Here is an 18,270-nt window from a genome sequence, read left to right on the forward strand (position 1 = left end):
AAATTTGATCCTAAATCTGATGAAGGAATATTCTTAGGTTATTCTACAACTAGTAAAGCCTATAGAGTCTTTAATAAAAGAACCCTAGTTATAGAAGAATCTATACATGTTGTATTTGATGACTCTAGTGACATCTCCTCTAGTAAGAAAGCTAATCTTGATGATGATATTGAAATACTTGAAGAAAAGATAGATGAGATGGGATTACAAGATGGTAATCAAAAGTTGATTGAAGGAGAATCATCAAACCAAGAGCCTATAGTGGATCATGGGCTAACTAAAGCTTGGAGGTATGCTCACGGGCATCCTAAGGAACTAATTCTAGATGATCTATCACAACCGGTTAGGACTAGAGCATCTCTTAGAAATTTGAATAACCATCTAGCTTTTGTTTCACACTTTGAGCCCAAACATATAGAAGAAGCCGAAAATGATGTAAATTGGATAAATGCAATGCAAGAAGAACTAAACCAATTTACTAGAAACAAAGTGTGGGATCTAGTAGAGAGACCTTCTGAATATCCAATTATAGGTACTAAATGGATATATAAAAATAAGCTAGATGAAAATGGAATTGTTATAAGGAATAAGGCAAGACTAGTAGCAAAGGGTTGTAATCAAGAAGAAGGCATAGATTTTGATGAAACCTTTGCTCCCGTAGCTAGACTTGAGGCGATTAGACTTCTATTAGCTTATGCATGCTCTAAGGACTTCAAGCTATATCAAATGGATGTAAAAAGTGCTTTTCTAAATGGGTTTATTAATGAGGAGGTGTATGTAGAACAACCTCCTGATTTTGAAAATCATCAATACCCTAATCATGTGTATAAACTGAACAAAGCACTTTATGGACTAAAACAAGCACCTAGAGCATGGTATGAGAGACTTAGTAAATTCTTATTAGAACATGAATTCTCTAGGGGAAATGTAGATACAACTTTATTTCTGAAAAAGAAAAATAAGGATATGTTATTAGTACAGATTTATGTTGATGATATCATTTTCGGTGCTACTAACAATCGCCTCTGCGAGGAATTTGCTGATTTGATGCAGAGTGAGTTTGAGATGAGCATGATGGGAGAGCTGAACTACTTCCTCGGGCTTCAAATCAAACAATCTGAAGGAGGCATCTTCATCAATCAAGCAAAATATATCAAGGAGATGCTCAAGAAGTTTGATATGGAGGAAAACAAGTCAATCAGCACCCCCATGAGCTCATCATGTAAGTTAGATCAAGATGAATCAGGTAAATCTGTAGATCAAAAACTTTATAGAGGTATGATAGGTTCTTTACTGTATCTTACTGCAAGTAGACCTGATATTATGTTTAGTGTGTGCATGTGTGCTAGATATCAGGCTAATCCTAAAGAATCACACCTAGCTGCAGTTAAAAGAATCTTTAAATACTTAATAGGAACTAAGAACATAGGACTGTGGTACTCTAAAGAATCTAGCCTAAACTTAATAGGGTACACAGATTCAGACTTCGCTGGATGTAAGCTTGATAGAAAAAGTACCAGCGGGTCTTGTCAATTTCTAGGAGAAAACCTAATCTCATGGTTTAGCAAGAAACAAAACTCGGTTGCATTATCCACTGCAGAAGCTGAATATGTTGCAGCCGGGAGTTGTTGTGCGCAAATCTTATGGATTAAACAACAATTAGAAGATTATGGCATTAAACAAGATAAAATCCCCATTAATTGTGATAACACAAGTGCCATAAATCTCACTAAAAATCCAATTCAACACTCAAGAACTAAACACATTGAGATAAGACATCACTTCATAAGAGATCATGTATTGAATGGTGATGTGTCACTCCAATTTGTGTATACTGATAATCAATTAGCAGACATTTTTACAAAACCCCTAAGTGAAGAGAGGTTTAGTGTGCTTAGAAGGGGATTAGGAGTGATTGATCCATCCTAGTGGGAGTTTCCACTAGATTAATTGATTTTGATGATTAGAATGAGGTTAAAATAGAGTTTCTATGCAGTGATCATCAAATCAGTCCTTAATTAGGTGATTTTCCCTCATTTGGCACGATTATGGCATGGTTTTTAGGTGCGTGCCAAGGTTAGAGACGACTCGAGTAAGTTTCAGAGCCGGCTCCTAAGGGGGAGTCGACTCGCGCATTTGCGGGAGTCGACTCGCAAAGTTGGCAGCTGAGGGAGAGTCGACTCGCGCATATTCTGGAGTCGACTCGAGGTCGAGTCGACTCGCGACTCAGGGGAGTCGACTCGCAGTCGGGATCCGACTTTTTAACCCTAGGTTTGTCGTTTCGCAAACACTTTTCCTCAAGCCGCCACTGTTCACAAAGCCCTAGAGCCGACTCCTAGGTCATCCCCGATCGTCTCCAAGCCCTTTTCCCGTCGATTCTTCACCGGACATTAAGTTTCCGTCCGTTCCTAGGTCATTTCCGGTCCGTCCCGAGCTTCCTCTGTCGGTCCTTCACCATCCTCTAGGTATTTTTCTTCCCGTTTAGGTCAAGATGCCTCGTAAGACCGTCGTTAGGAAGAGGTCCCGTCCCGAGGCCGGTCCCGAGCGGCGTTCCAAGGCGCGGCACGATCCCGCGAGGCAACCGCCTCCGGCTCGTTCCCCGCCTAGGGCGGTTCCCGCAAGGCCGTTGGCCGGGAAGACAGTCACCTCCGGGAGGTATGTCGACTTCGACTATCTCTCCCGGGAAGGGTTCACCATAGGCGATAGGCTTAGAGCCCAGGGCCTAGAGTACTTCCTCACCTTGGACCTCCCCACATATCCAGGCCTTGTTCAGGAGTTCTATAGTACCGTCCATCGGGGAGATGGAGGTATCGAGGGCACGGTAGTAGGTGTCCCATTACGTGTCACGGAGGACCTCATTGCCCATATCCTCCACCTTCCATTGGTAGGGGTGGCTCCTGCACATCCTGAGGATAGGGTTGACGCCCTTACAGTCGTCCTAGGGCATCCACCTCAGTCCCCCCTAGATGAGGTATCGGCTAGCTCACTTCCTATTGAAGTGAGAATCCTTTTGAGCATTCTGTCCAGGTCCATCTTCCCTAAGACAGGGAGATTTGATTTTGTTAATGAGAGGGACTTAGCTATTATGTCTTATATCCTTCAGGACACCCCGATCAACTTCCCAAAGCTCATTTATAGGTATATGTGTGAGCCCCTAGATAGACCTAGGCTCTCACTCCCATACGGGATGTTATTCACTCTTCTTTTTAGACAGTACGAGATTCCCATTCCTGAGAGGGAACCCTCTCGTGCCTTGCGATGGACTGATCGCTTATGTACGGGGACTATGCACAGGATGGGGTTTCGGAAGAGAGAAGGGATATGGGTTAGAAAGTCCACTCTCACTGCTCAGACCACCAGACCATCACCCAGTCCTGAGCCAGATTCAGACTACCCAGACCTTCCAGACCATCCAGACCTCCCATCCACTCCTCCTGCTCCTACCACCTCTGCCGGACCTTCCTCCTCAGTTCCACCATCTATGGAGGTCCGTATTGATCCAGAGCAGCTCCGGGAGCTGCGGCAGGAGATCGTCCGAGATCTGAGGGACGGGCTGCTTCGGGAGCTCCGAGGTGCGGTGCCTGCTCCCACTCCTGCACCCGTATCCTCTCAGTTGGTCCCTTCCTTGACAGCCGTGACTGACATGACGGCTCATGTACGGGAAGAGATCTACAATATCCGGAGTTTGGTCCAGGCCCAGTTCCAAAGCATGAATGAGGTCACGAGCACCACTCGACAGATGCGAGAGGACATAGGTCGTGACATGCACACCACCACCGAGGGGGCCGAGCGCTTGTCGAATGTACTCATCGACAAGCTGGACGCACTACAGACATCGGTGACTGGGCTTCAGGCGTCGGTGACAGAGCTCTCCACTACACATAGCAGAGCCACCACGTCTATTATCCCGCAGCTCGGACATGTGACAGATGCAGTCACCCTCCTCATGGAGCGGAGCCGATTGAGAGAAGGAGCACCATCCTCGAGAGGAGGTGCCACATCCTCGAGAGGAGGAGCCACATCCTTCAGAGGAGGAGATGCATCCTCGAGAGGGGGAGCCTCATCCTCGAGGAGGCCATAGATATTTTTGTGTTTTGTCTTGTTTTACTTTACTTATTGTATGCTCAAATGTACTCACATTCATATCAATACAATGAGTAGACATCTTATCTTCAATTATGTGCCATTTGATGATTGGTTGTGCCATTGATTGTGTGTGATCACCTCCTTTTTGATATGATGACAAAAAGGGGGAGAAATATGTATAAAATATGTAAAAGGGGAGAAATATTGAAAAATATGTAAAAGAAATCAATGGAAATAAATAAAACGATAAACTCTTAAAAACACACACAAATTTGTTCTAAGTGGATTCGGTACCTCGAGGCTCATTATCTCTCTTTTGGGGCTCCTAATGGAGTAATCTCCAGAATCTATTCAAGGGATATTCGGAGATTAGCTGAATCCTACTCAAGAACAAATTGACAGATTTTTCCTCTAAAAACAAAAATTTCAGTTCAAATACTTCAAAGCATTAAAAGAAAATTCAGAGAATCAAAAAATAGTTGAATGCATATGTTGAGGGGGAGAATCTGAATTTTAATCAAGCTAAATCATTAATGACATATAAGCCAAACAATTGATTGCATAATATGAAGGCTTATATAATTCCAAATGAAAGGGGGAGCTTTAACTCCGAAATTTATTATTTCACTCCTTTCAAACTTGGATAAATTAAATTATCAGACATTTGAATTCATTTATGGATTTTATTTCATTATTTATTGAGCAAGTCATTTTACATATACTCAAAGTTTTGTCATCATCAAAAAGGGAGAGATTGTGGAGTGATTGATTAAAACCCCATTTGATTTTGATGAGCTCAAAGCATTTGAGTATATCTTGTGATTACTAATGAATTCAATTGAGTGTTTCAGTGAAAATCCTGTCCAAGTGTCTCTAGACTTGGTTCATAGTATTTTGGATAAGTTAAGAAGTCTGCATGAACCAATGTCTGAGACTCGAGTCGACTCCTGAGTATCACGAGTCGACTCCAAGTGTATCAAGTTCACTGGCACGAGCTCGAGTCGACTCCAGATTAGTACGAGTCGACTCCGACTGAGAACAGAAAGAAGAACAGAAAGCCTCATCTCAGAACCTGTCAACGAGTCGACTCCTGAAGTGCGCGAGTCGACTCCAATATTCACCGAGTCGACTCCAGGAAAGTAAGAGTCGACTCCAAGCAGTCACAGGCAGAAAAGTCAGAGAGCTTTTTTCGGGTTTGAGATTCGAGTCGACTCCAGTGGAGCGCGAGTCGACTCCGATGGTTGGCAGGTCGACTCCAAAGAAGGTGAGAGTCGACTCTCAGTGGTACACAAAGAAAAAGTCAGAGAGCATTTTATGGACTCTGAGATTCGAGTCGACTCCCGCAGTACGCGAGTCGACTCCGAGACTGAGCGACCATCAACAGACAGAAGACCATGTTACTGCCTCTGAGATTCGAGTCGACTCCCAGACAGTTCGAGTCGACTCCAAGACAAGCTTCACGTCAAAAGGCAGAAGACCAACTTTCGGAAACTGAGAGCCGAGTCGACTCCAAGGAAGTTCGAGTCGACTCCAAGACTGGATGAGCCAAAAGACAGAGAATCGGGAGTTCGGGCTCTGAGATTCGAGTCGACTCCAAGGACAGTCGAGTCGACTCGAGTGGACAAAATTCAAAATTGGATCCACGGACTTCAGTGGATGAGCCGACTCCAAAATTGCCAGGTCAGCTCCAGAAGTTGGCGAGTCGACTCCAGGTCAAGACGAGTCGACTCCCAGTCAAGACGGCAACTTTAATTCAAATTTGGAACAGTTGCCGAGTCGACTCCGGAAAAGCATGAGTCGACTCCTGCTACACCCGAGTCGACTCCTGATCGCGCGAGTCGACTCCAACCCACCAACGGTCATATTGTCAGGCTGCGCAGAGTGTGCAGAACGGCCAGAAAAAGCAGAGTAACGGCTAGTTTCCATGGGGGTTGGCTTAAATAGCCACAGAGGACTGTAGCAAGGCAGAGAACAGATATTCCACTCCAAGCATTCAAGTTTTCAAGCTCTCCAAGTGCTCTTAAACGAAAAAGGGGAGATCTGCATTTACTGCTCCAACAACTTCTTCCCAACAATCAAAGCTTCCTCCTCCTGCATTCAAGTCAACCACTCTTTCAAGAGGAGACTGGAGTTCCAGAAGCCATACCTCTTCACCAGCTTAAAAGCGTTTGAGGGCTTCTAACTCCTTTACGATTATATTGTTTTAAATCTGCTTTTTGAGAAGCTATTTTCTGTTTTCTTCTATCTCTTGTATTTACTTGATTCAATCGGGGGATTGAATCAAGGGGTTTAAGGTTGGTTGGTGAGCCAAGTTAAAACCAACGTGTGTAAGGGTTTGATTGTGAGTCCGGGAAAACAATCGGGGTTGGTTCTAGTCGGTGAGCCTGGGAAAACCGACCGAGTTCGTTGTGAGCTCGTAAAACAACAAGTTTGGTTGTGAGCTTGCAAAACAACCGGCTGTAATCCAAGGGGGTTATAGTGAAATTCCCAAGTGAGACTTGGGGAGTGGACGTAGGAGCAAGGGTTAGCTCCGAACCACTATAAAACTTTGTGTTTGTATTGCATTGACTCTCATCTTCTTTCCCGCACACTACTCACAGCACTTAGCTTTAATTAAATAACTTGTTATAGTTTTTAATTAACCATCCACAACGTTTTTAATTAGCCAAATTATTTTAAAACCCAATTCACCCCCCCTCTTGGGTTGTCTATCTGGGCAACAACTGCAAATCTCCTAAAGGGAAGCAAGGCGACCACACCGAAGGAGTCAGCAAGGATCTGGCAAATCTTGCTGAAAACGGTGACATGGATGCCCTCGTTCTATCTTTATCTACCGGTGACGAGTCTTGGGTGATAGACTCGGGCGCGTCTTTCCATGCTACATCCCAACGGAAGCTTCTTGGAGGATATGAGAAGGGAGACTTCGGCAAAGTCTACTTAGGGGATGGAGAGCCTTGCACCATACAAGGAAGGGGAAGCGCGGAAGTGAAGTTGATTTCTGGATCTTCACTTGAGCTTGAGGACGTACGGCACGTGCCTCAACTGCAGAGGAATCTGATTTCTGTTGGACAGTTGGCGAGCCAGGGGTACAAGACTATTTTCACAGCTGATCAGTGGAAGATATCTAGGGGTTCGTTGATGGTGGCTAGTGGCAAGAAGGTTGGGACACTTTATATCGCCAACGGCACGGAAAACTCTATTGGAGTTGCTGCAGCAGATGTGGACGCCAAGTTATGGCATTGCAGACTTGGGCACATGAGTTATCAGGGACTGGAGGTGATGCACCAGTTGGGAAAGCTGCAGGGTCTCAGGAGTGTTGAGATGGACTTCTGTGAGGATTGTATTCTCGGAAAGCAGAAGCGTGTTTCATTCAACAAAAAAGGTAAACCTCGGAAGCAAGAAAAGCTAGATCTCGTGCACACGGATGTGTGGGGGCCTGCACCGGTTTCTTCCATTGGTGGATCTCAGTACTATGTTACTTTTATTGACGATGCTACCAGGAAGCTTTGGGTGTTCTTCTTGAAGCACAAGTCAGAGGTATTTGGGGTCTTCAGGAGATGGCAGGCAATAGTAGAACTCGAGACAGAAGGAGGTTAAAATGCCTGAGATCAGACAACGGTGGTGAGTATTGTAGCAGAGAGTTTGAGGACTACTGTGCAGAGGCTGGGATCGTCAGGCAGAGGACAGTTCCAGGGACGCCACAACAAAATGGAGTTGCTGAAAGGATGAACAGAACAATTAATGAGCATGCCAGGAGTATGAGGATACATGCTGGATTGCCACAGCAGTTTTGGGCAGAAGCAGTTAACACTGCTGCCTACTTGATCAACAGAGGGCCATCAAAGAAACTTGAATTTGGAATTCCTGAGGAAGCATGGACAGCGAAGAAGATTGATTTGGCGCACTTACGAGTATTCGGTTGTACCAGTTATGTCCATGTTGATTCCAATCAAAGAAGCAAATTAGACGCCAAATCAAAGAAGTGCATTTTCGTTGGATACGGAGGTCAACAGTTTGGGTATCGTTTTTGGGATCCCGAACACAGGAAGATCATTCGTAGTAATGATGTGGTATTTAATGAGAAAATGCTGCAGAGCACTGAATCAGAAACAAAACCTGTTGAGCCGTGTTTTGTGGATCCTGAAGAGGAGTCTACAAATTCTGGTCAGAAGACTCAGTCAGAGCAAGAACCTGAAGTATTGGCACCCTCTCCACAACTAAGAAGGTCCACTCGTAGTACTCATGGGAAGCCTCCTCAAAGGTATGATGGGACTCTTAGTTATTTATTGCTCACAGATAATGGCGAACCTGAATGCTTCACGGAGGCATTGGAGGTTGATACCAGGAAGGAGTGGGAGTTGGCCATGGATGATGAGATGGAGTCATTGGAGCAGAATCAAACGTTGGATTTGGTGGATCTGCCCAAGGGGAAGAAAGCACTGTCAAACAAATGGGTTTACAGGCTGAAGGAAGAGCAGAATGGGAAGAAACGGTACAAGGCCAGGCTGGTTGTAAAAGGATTTCAGCAGAGAGCAGGTATCGACTTCATGGAGATCTTTTTCTCCTGTAGTCAAGATGAGTTCTATTCGGGCAGTGCTGAGCATGGTGGCAGTAGAGAATCTTCACTTAGAGCAGCTTGATGTGAAGACAGCTTTTCTTTACGGAGATCTCAATGAGGAGATATATATGCAGCAGCCGGAGGGATACATTGCAGCTGGCACGGGTGACTTGGTTTGCAAATTGAAGAAAAGCCTCTATGGTTTGAAACAGGCGCCCAGGCAATGGTATCTCAAGTTCGATAGTTACATGCTTGAGATAGGATACAGAAGATGTCAGGAGGATCACTGTTGCTACTTCCGGGACTTCGGTACATCTTATATTATCTTGCTATTATATGTTGATGACATGTTAGTTGCAGGAGCTAGCATGCATGAGATTGCAAAATTGAAGCTGAAGCTGTCAAGAAAATTTGCAATGAAGGATCTAGGAGCAGCGAAACAGATCCTTGGGATGCGGATCAGCAGAGATAGGTCTAAACATATCCTCAGACTATCTCAGGCGGAGTACATCAGCCGAGTATTCAAGAGATTCTGCATGGAGGGTGCCAAACCTGTTGGCACACCACTAGGTGCCCACTTAAAGCTTTCAAAAGGACAAAGTCCGAAGACGCGGGTGGAGGAGCTCAATATGTCAAAAATCCCATATGCATCAGCGGTGGGGAGCTTGATGTACGCTATGGTCTGTACGAGACCTGACATTGCTCAAGCAGTGGGAGTTGTGAGTCGCTTTATGAGCTGCCCAGGCTTGGAGCATTAGCGTGCGGTCAAATGGATACTGAGGTATCTGAGAGGCACGGAGCACATGTCATTGTGCTATGGAGGTTCTGAGATCCGGTTACAGGGCTTTGTGGACTCAGACATGGCAGGGGACTTGGACGACAGGAGAAGCACGACAGGGTACTTGTTCACCTTGGGCAGTGGAGCCGTCAGTTGGATTTTCAGGTTGCAACCAGTTGTTGCATTGTCGACTACGGAGGCGGAGTATGTGGCAGCCACAGAGGCGTGCAAGGAACTAATATGGCTTCAGGGCTTGATGAAGGAGCTTGGGAAGGAGCAGAAGGATTGCATGTTATATTCAGATAGTCAAAGTGCAATTCATCTGGCAAAGAATTCAGCTTTCCATTCAAGGACGAAGCATATTGACATACGGTACCACTTTGTGAGGTCATTGCTCGAGCAGGGACTCGTCAAGTTGGAGAAGATTCATACAAGTCAGAATCCTGCAGATATGTTGACGAAGGTCGTCACGGTGGAGAAGCTGAGGAGTTGTTCAGCTTCTGCTGGTCTTCATGCTTGAAGACGTTGAGGAGGCATCGTACCTATCTCACTAGGATGATTCAGTTTCAGTGGGAGCACAGAGGAGAGCCAAGTAACAAGAGGATATACCCAAGGTCTCCAAGTGGGAGATTGTTGGGGTATGTGGAGACCATTGGTGATGAAGAGAATTGAAGGAGAATCAATTCTGCATAATTCTGTCTGGCGGACTGTCGGAGTCGACTCGAGCTACAGTCGAGTCGACTCGGGAACAGTCGAGTCGACTCGGGAACAGTCGAGTCGACTCGGGAACAGTCGAGTCGACCCGGAAGGAGAAAGGCCAGAAGACCGAGAAAATCATGTTTCTGTCTCGACTGTCAGAGTCGACTCGAGCTACAGTCGAGTCGACTCGAAGCATCGTCGAGTCGACCCGAGCTACAGTCGAGTCGACCCTAGATCGTGCCAGTTTTGTCCAGACGTGCCAGAGTCGACTCGAACCACAGCCGAGTCGACTCGGGCTCGCGAAAAATCGTACGGACGATTTTCTTTTGGTGTTTTTGGTGGCGTTTCGACGGCTATGATCATCTGAAGGTCTTGAGACTATATATAGGACTCATAAGAGCCCTAGGAGGTGAGATATTCAAGGATATTTTGAGAGAGACTCTTGTTTTGTGCGGCTAGGGTTCTAGAGAAGAAGAGGATTGGGATCCTACTTCTTGTGCAAAGGGAATTCTATGTGAATCTCTTGTAGAGCGATCACGTGTGATCGTTCGGGTGTGTGCTATCTCTGTAATCTGTTCATCCTAATTGAGATTTGGAGCGGTGGAGGACGTAGGCTACTTGTAGCCGAACCTCGTTACATCTTTGTGTTTGCTTTGCTATTTTCTTCCTATTTCTTCTTCTCTTGGTTTGATAATCCGCTGCGGTGCTCAAGTGTTTTACCCTATTGATACCACGGGGTAATCTTTTGCCCTTCGTAGCGGAAGCGAAGCGGTGATCCTTGAGTCCGGTGTTGAGGGAGCGAGAGAGTGCTTATCCGTTTGCTTCTCTCTTTGCTTGTCCGACGTTGGTGGTTGTACCGGTGTGAGTGGGTTCCGGTGCGGGTCGCTGCCAACATTTCCTCCATCCCAAACTTCCACACGTGATCCCAACCAAATGCATAACATCCACGACTCGTCAACGCCTCAAACGTCCAGCCTTCAACGTCCGCAGTCCAAGGATTTCCTCCCAACCCAGATAAGCTTGGATTAGCTTCATCTCCATATCTCCCACGGATAAGATCCAAGCTTATCTTCTCATCATTTCCCCTATTTCGGATCACTTTACATCTGTTCCCAGCCGTGAGCTTCATCCAAACTCCCAGATTAATCCCAAGCCTCCCAGCTGTCCGCCATGCATGCAAGAGATCCCAACATCCCAGCTTGCAAAATCGAGCCAACTTCCTTCCGTTCGCATGCATCCCATGTTTTTGCCAGCAGGAAGATGAGCTTCAAGCAGTCACGGATAGATTCAAATCATCATCCACCGCGTCCAAGTATCAAGGAGTAGAAGTTTATCTTGCACTCGGAACAGGGACGAGAGAGGGCTGGTGAAGGCTATAAAAGGAGAGAGGGAGCCGGCTGGTCCTAGGCTATCTCCCGAGAGGCCAAGTTCCTCATCGGAAGAAGAAGAAGCTTGGCTCTTCTCAGGGAGTTCCCACAAGAATAAAAGGAGAGAGAGAAGACTTTGGGGCATTTCGGAAATAACTTCCCATATAAAAAATAATGAAGTGCTGAAAGGGAGTTTTCGATGGGAGTCGCCAGAGGAAGAAAGAAAGAAGAGCTGGTCGCGATGGAAGCCTTCTCCACCACTGCTGTTGTCGCCCACGACTCCATGGAAGGCTGATCTTCTCTAGGGCCGGATGCAGCCCTAACAAAGGGATAAGGGTCTTGTATTTTTTATTTCTATTCTTGGAGTTGTATAAACCTTATTCTGTTCTTAATGAATATTTTATTTCATCGCATATTTAATTTCTGTGATTTTAAATATGACGTTTATACAATTGTTCTTCATGATCATTAAGTTAATAGAAGATCACCCATGCTTAGGGAAGATGCAGTGTTCTACCACATTAGTTTAGGGTAGACATTTCATGCCGACCGAAGATGCATGTGATGCAAAAATAAAATTGTTCTCCCAAGTGCAGGAGAATCGCACAAGTAGTAAATTCTCGGGAGTCCGAGGTCGAATCCTCAGGGAACGATTTATAGATTATTAGTGTAATTTTTAGATTAATTAATTCAATAAATTTATGGATTAAAATGATGTTTTGATTTTCAGAAATTAAAAGCAGAGAATAATATATCAATAAACAAAGTTATATGAAATAAAGATGGTAGAGATCTGGAATCCCCCTTGATGATATTGCATCCAAGAAATAAACTCTAAGATTCTTGATTAAAAATTAATTGTAGGATAGATTTAATCGTGGTATATGTTTCATGAACATATGAACTCAATTTCTAAGCATTCATCGTGCTTTCTACGTCTACGACGAATCAAATACTAAAGCAATCCATATATCAATAATCATAATCCATTAAAAAGCTATCTACGAAATAACTATGCATGGATCAAGAACATATCAATAAATATAAGTCATTCAAAGCAAAAGTTTAGAGTTTACTTCAAAGAGCAATACATCAAAGGTTCATCCATCTCCCTCCCTAAGAAATCAGCCACTCATTGAAAACATTAATCCCTCTTTCATTTTTTTCTTTTTCTTTTCGGAAACAGGGGAGGCCCTGTTTCCCTTTCTTTTTTTTTTTTTTTTTTTGACAGAGGGCTCCTCTGTTTTCCTGCCGAATGGGAAAGAATGAGGCTCTGTTTTTTTTTTTGAATGAACTGCCCTCCACTTTGCCAACCGAGAGAACCCTCTTATATGCTGCGATTGGTCCCTGATCCCACAGGATAAGGGGAGATTCCGAGTATCCCGGATGCGAGAAGGCCAAACGCGGGATGGGAGCTGATCACGGATCCTTGGGGCTGACGTGGCGTGGCAGGCTCGGCTGAAGATCCTCGCAGACGGCTGGGAATGCTGTGGATACGGGTGAATCACCACGGTTGGCTGGGAGATCTGGGAGAAGTTGGATGCGGGAAGGCTTCACGGAAGGATGTGTGGACTGCGAGGAAGACGGAAGGCTGATTGCTTGCTTAATCCGGAAGAAAAGGATGGACGCGGACGGGAGATGATCGCTGATGCTGAAATCACGGGATGGGAAGATGGATCTTTGCTGGGATGAGGTGCGGACGAGGCGTGCGCTCGTGAGGAACTCGGACGTGGACGCTGCGATGAAGTCGGATGGAGCTGGGACGTGCTGTGAACGTGGAAGCTTGGGAGATGCCGGGATCTTCGGACGCGGATCGAAGGATGGGGCGCGGATGATGCCTCGCAAGATGCTGGAAAAGGCTGGATGAAGATGTGGATGCGGACGCTGAGATCACGGGAGAGCTGGAACGAGGACGCTCGGTGGTAGCTTGGGAGATCTGAACCGTGGATGGCTCGCGGAAGAAGCTCCATGGATGATGGATGGCTGGATCGAAGGATGAAATTTGGGTGCTGGGAGGTTGCACGGACACTGGATGAGGGGTCACACGTTGGGCTGCTCTGGAGAAGCAGACGCGGAAGATGCTTCGCGATTCTTCCATGCGGGTGGATGGGCTGCACGCAGCTCAGATGCTTGGGCTCATAGAAGACTGAAGCTGCGATGAAGTGGATAGCTGAACTTGACCTCCTCCTAGTGTGCAACTGGGATCGACCCATGCGGTTGGCTGGTCACCTATAGTGATGCATCTTTTTGAACCCAATGTGCATTTTAGCTTTGATTTCCGATCACCTGCACCCCACAAAAATATAATATTAATACAGCAATTTTATCATTATTTGTTAGCAATAATGCTAATTTAAGTGATGTATAGATCGCACTTTTGTGCTCTCATCACACCCCCCAACTAGCTTATTGCTAGTCTCTAGCAATTCAGAGTAAATAATAACATGAGAGTCCAAAAAGTGTTGGTTCATCCTTTGATGTTTTATTAGAACTAATTGCATAAAATTAAGATAAATACTCACTTTCGTAGGAATCACGATTGCACTTAGCACGTGCAACAAGCCGTTAAACCCCTAGGTTACCCTAGTGGACGAGTGTTGTCTCGTGAGGGTTTTCAGGGATGCTACCCACAAACATTATGAATGATATGGCATGAGATTCTAATAGAAATATGAAATAAATCTTAAGCTAATACACATGTAATTAATTGATATATATTTTCAAGCATGGCAACTGTCAAGGCAAGGAAATATAAAAGTGTAGTGTGCATCAAACTGCATGACTTTCTCAGAGTACTAATACCTCCACCACAACAGAGCACCGCCTGAGTTTTAGGTGCACTACTCAAGTCCACAAATATTTTCTACACTTTATTAGAACCTGTTCCATCAAATTTTCAGAATATCATTTGTTGTCTAAATTTGTCAAGAATGGTTCGCATATAAAGAAAGAGCTATCAATCTCAACTAAACAACCCGGGTACACAGAGGTCCAATATAATGGAGTCAAACCAGCCATTACCACATGTCACTAGGTTCAGCCTAACCAACTCATTCATGCTTATTTTTATTTCATTTTTTTTTTTTTCAATACACATGACAACTACAGCTATCCAACCCCATTAGGCTCTAGTAAGGTCCATGTAGCGAGCTTTCAGTCAATGACCCCCGATCCAGTTGGCTCAAGACATTAGGTGAAACACCCCTCGGACTTAATTACTCGAACCAGACTACGCCACGAGGCCAGACTTGTCATCATAAGTATTATTTTTTTTTTTTGAATAATAATTATGCAAGAAAAGAAATGATAGACTGAACCATATAAATATTTTTATTATATATGTGACTGCATCGTGACTATAGGTCAACCAAAGTCGGATCATAAGGCACCTAAGTAATCTAGTCGGGATATTCAACCTCTATCTTTATGTGAAAACCAAATCCTGAACCTTATGGTACGAACAAGGATACTCATACTTCTTTTATGGATAAGGCTAACAAAAATGCAGTTAACAAATATAAACTCCTGAGGCCTTCCTATTGTCATTAAGTACACGTGTGGGGATCTAATAATAGGTCTCTGATCAGTCATAGTATGCATGTGTTCCTTGCCTTAATAGTTGTACACACTCGATATGAAAATACATGTGCATTTGCTCAGAAAACAAAGTAATAGAATAAATCAAATGCAAAAACAATTTTTATTTTATTTTATTTTATTTTATTTTATTTTTTTTATTATTATTATTATTATTATTATTTTTTTGGATCAAAATTTTCCTCCCCCCAACTTAAACATTGCATTGTCCTCAATGTAAAAAAAATGCAAGAAAACTATATATGAGAGACAATAGAGAAAATAATAGAGAGAAGAAGAATACCTTGTGTTACGGGGGAACTTAGCCACCATGCCCCACGTGACCGGCACGCGCGCCCAGGAAGACCACGGCTGCCCCTTGATCCAGCACTCCGACCCCGAGTCGGATATCTTCGGCTCCGCAGCCCGACCCCGAGTCGGCTGCCCCCTGATCCAGCACTCCGACCCCGAGTCGGATATCTTCGGCTCCGCAGCCCGACCCCGAGTCGGCTGCCCCCTGATCCAGCACTCCGACCCCGAGTCGGATATCTTTGGCTCCGCAGCCCGACCCCGAGTCGGCTGCCCTTTGATCCAGCAATCCGACCCCGAGTCGGACATCCTTGGCTCTGCAGCCCGACCCCGAGTCGGCTGCCCTTTGATCCAGCACTCCGACCCCGAGTCGGAGATCTCTTGATAACGACAGGCTATTCCCCAGAGGCACGCTGCGGCCTCCTGCTCCACTACTCCCTGCAACGGCTGTATCCGATGCTGCTCCACGATCTCCTGTATCAGCCGTACAAAGCGGAACTCCACTACGCCCTGTCATGGCCGTACCCAGCGCTGCTCCACGACGCCCTGTAATGGCCATGTCAGTGGCCACTCCATCGTGCCCCACGATGACAAACCCCCCTGAGGGACCCCCCAGCCAGGTATATATGCAGCTGGGGGGAGAAGGGGGGGGATAAGCAACATCTCCCAGAGCATTCTCTTATTTGCGATTATCATCTTTCCTCCTCCTCCAATCTCCTCTGACTTGATCGTCGGAGGGCCCCCACTACCCCAGTGGTGGTGCGAGGCTTGTTTGCAGGTCTCCCGGTGGAAGGTGGAGCGCAACCAACACCAACCAAGGCAACTCAGACGGAACCCCGTTCACACCGTCGTGTCAATCGTTCTCGGTTTGGACCACCAGCAACAGTTGGCGCTAGAGGAAGGGCCCGAATCTCAGAACGATCGTAATGGCACGGCGAGGTGGTCGTGGAGTTTCCAATGCTTCCGGTCGCGGGGCCTCTCGCGCCTCCGGCCGGGAGGCAGCCGCATCTCCAACACACTCTCAGCAACATTCCACCGCCCCACCTCCCATTCAGATGGTCGAAGCCGCTCAGTTCGACCAGTTAGCCCAGCAGGTTCGCACCCTCGCGGAGGCAGTGCAGAACCTGCAGGGTGTGATGTCTCGAGCGCCGCAGCGGGCCCAGGAGCCGCTGCTCCCGGAGCGCTCACCTGTCCTCCTCAACCCGCGTTCCTTCCTCTCCCACGGGGAGGAGCGCCGGCGCGAGGAAGATTCTCGAGCACGGTCCGTTTTGCCGGGACCTTCTCATCGGAGCTGCGCGGGGTACGAGAGGCGGACCCGGGCGCGTTCCCAGACCCCCCCAGTCCTCGAGGAGCCCGCACTCCAGTCGGTCCCCCTCGCGCCGCTCCTTGTCTCCCACCCACCGGTCGCGCTCCCTGGACCGGCGGGTGGACGATCTCCACCGACAACTCCAGGTCCTGAAAGGCCACTCCAAAGATCCCTTCGCCGACTTGGAGATCTCCTCCCAGCCGGCGCTTGCCTCGAGGATCCTGCGGACCCCAAACCCGCCGGGGTTCAAAATGCCGGCGATCGAACCCTACGACGGGGCGGCGGACCCGCGGGACCACGTGGAGAGTTTCAGGACTCTTATGCTCCTCCATGGAGCATCGGATCCTCTCCTCTGCAAGGCCTTCCCGGCGACCCTCCGTGGCCCGGCAAGGGCATGGTTCGCCGGCCTGGAGGCTAACTCCATCCAGTCCTTCGACCAGTTCACCCGCCTCTTCATCAGCCATTTCGCCGTCAGTAGCCGGCGACGACTGGTCTACGACTCCCTCTTCGATGTCCGGCAGAACGAGGGAGAAAGCCTGCGGGATTATCTCACCCGCTTCAACAAGGCTACGCTGGAGGTTCGGAATCTGAGCCAGGAGGTGGCTCTCTCAGCCCTGAAGCGTGGCTTCCGGAAGGGCAGACTCACCTTCTCCCTGGACAAACGCCTGCCACGGAGCTTTCCGGAGTTGCTGTCTCGGGCGAACCAGTATGCGGACGCCGAGGAGGCGGCCGCCCACCGGAGCAAGGAGGCCGCCGAGACCCCTCTAAAGCTCGGGAAGAAAAGGCGAAAAGAGGCATCCCGGAGGAGAAGCCCGACGCCTCAGCGTCGGCGCAGAAGCCCGTCACCAGCGAGGAACCACGGCGCCCCACGCCCTCGTTCTCCGCACCGACGCTTCAACCGGTACACCCCACTCCTGGCTCCCCGGGCCCAGATCCTTATGGAGGCCAAGGGGCGGGAGGACCTCCCGGTCCCGAGGCAGATGAAGAAGATCCCTGGGAGGAGGCCCTCTCGGGCGTACTGTGAGTACCACCGGGACCACGGCCACGACACCGAAGACTGCTTCCAGCTTCGGGACGAGATCGAGGCTCTCATCCGCCGAGGGCGTCTCGGCCGATATGTAAACGACCGACGTCCCCCTGCAGACCCGCGTCCGGCCGACCCGGCCCCTCAGGAGCCTCGGGAGCAGAATCGGCCCGTCGCGGGCGTGATCCACACCATCACTGGGGGCTGCTCTCGGCCCGTGAGGAACGCAGGGGGCTCGGCGGAAGCATCAGGGGTGGCCGTCGCGAAGAGGCAGCGGGTCGGAAATGTAATCACTTTTTGTGATGAAGATGTAAAGGGGGTTCAGACTCCCCATGATGACGCCATGGTGATCTCCCTCACTATGGCGAATTATGATGTAAGGCGTGTTCTTGTGGATAGTGGAAGCTCAGCTGACATTTTGTTTTACGAGGCCCTAGTCACGGGACTCAAACTCACCAAGGAGCTCGGCATCCGGCGTTTGAAGGTCTTCACCGACTCCCAGCTGGTGGTCGGGCAGGTCCGAGGGGAGTTCGAGGCACGGAGCCCGACCATGCAGAGCTATGTCCG

The sequence above is a fragment of the Phoenix dactylifera genome, chromosome 9 (genome assembly GCF_051530095.1).
Source record: "Phoenix dactylifera cultivar Ajwa chromosome 9, Ajwa_hap1_PhDact_Kaust_v1.1, whole genome shotgun sequence".
NCBI lineage: Eukaryota > Viridiplantae > Streptophyta > Magnoliopsida > Arecales > Arecaceae > Phoenix > Phoenix dactylifera.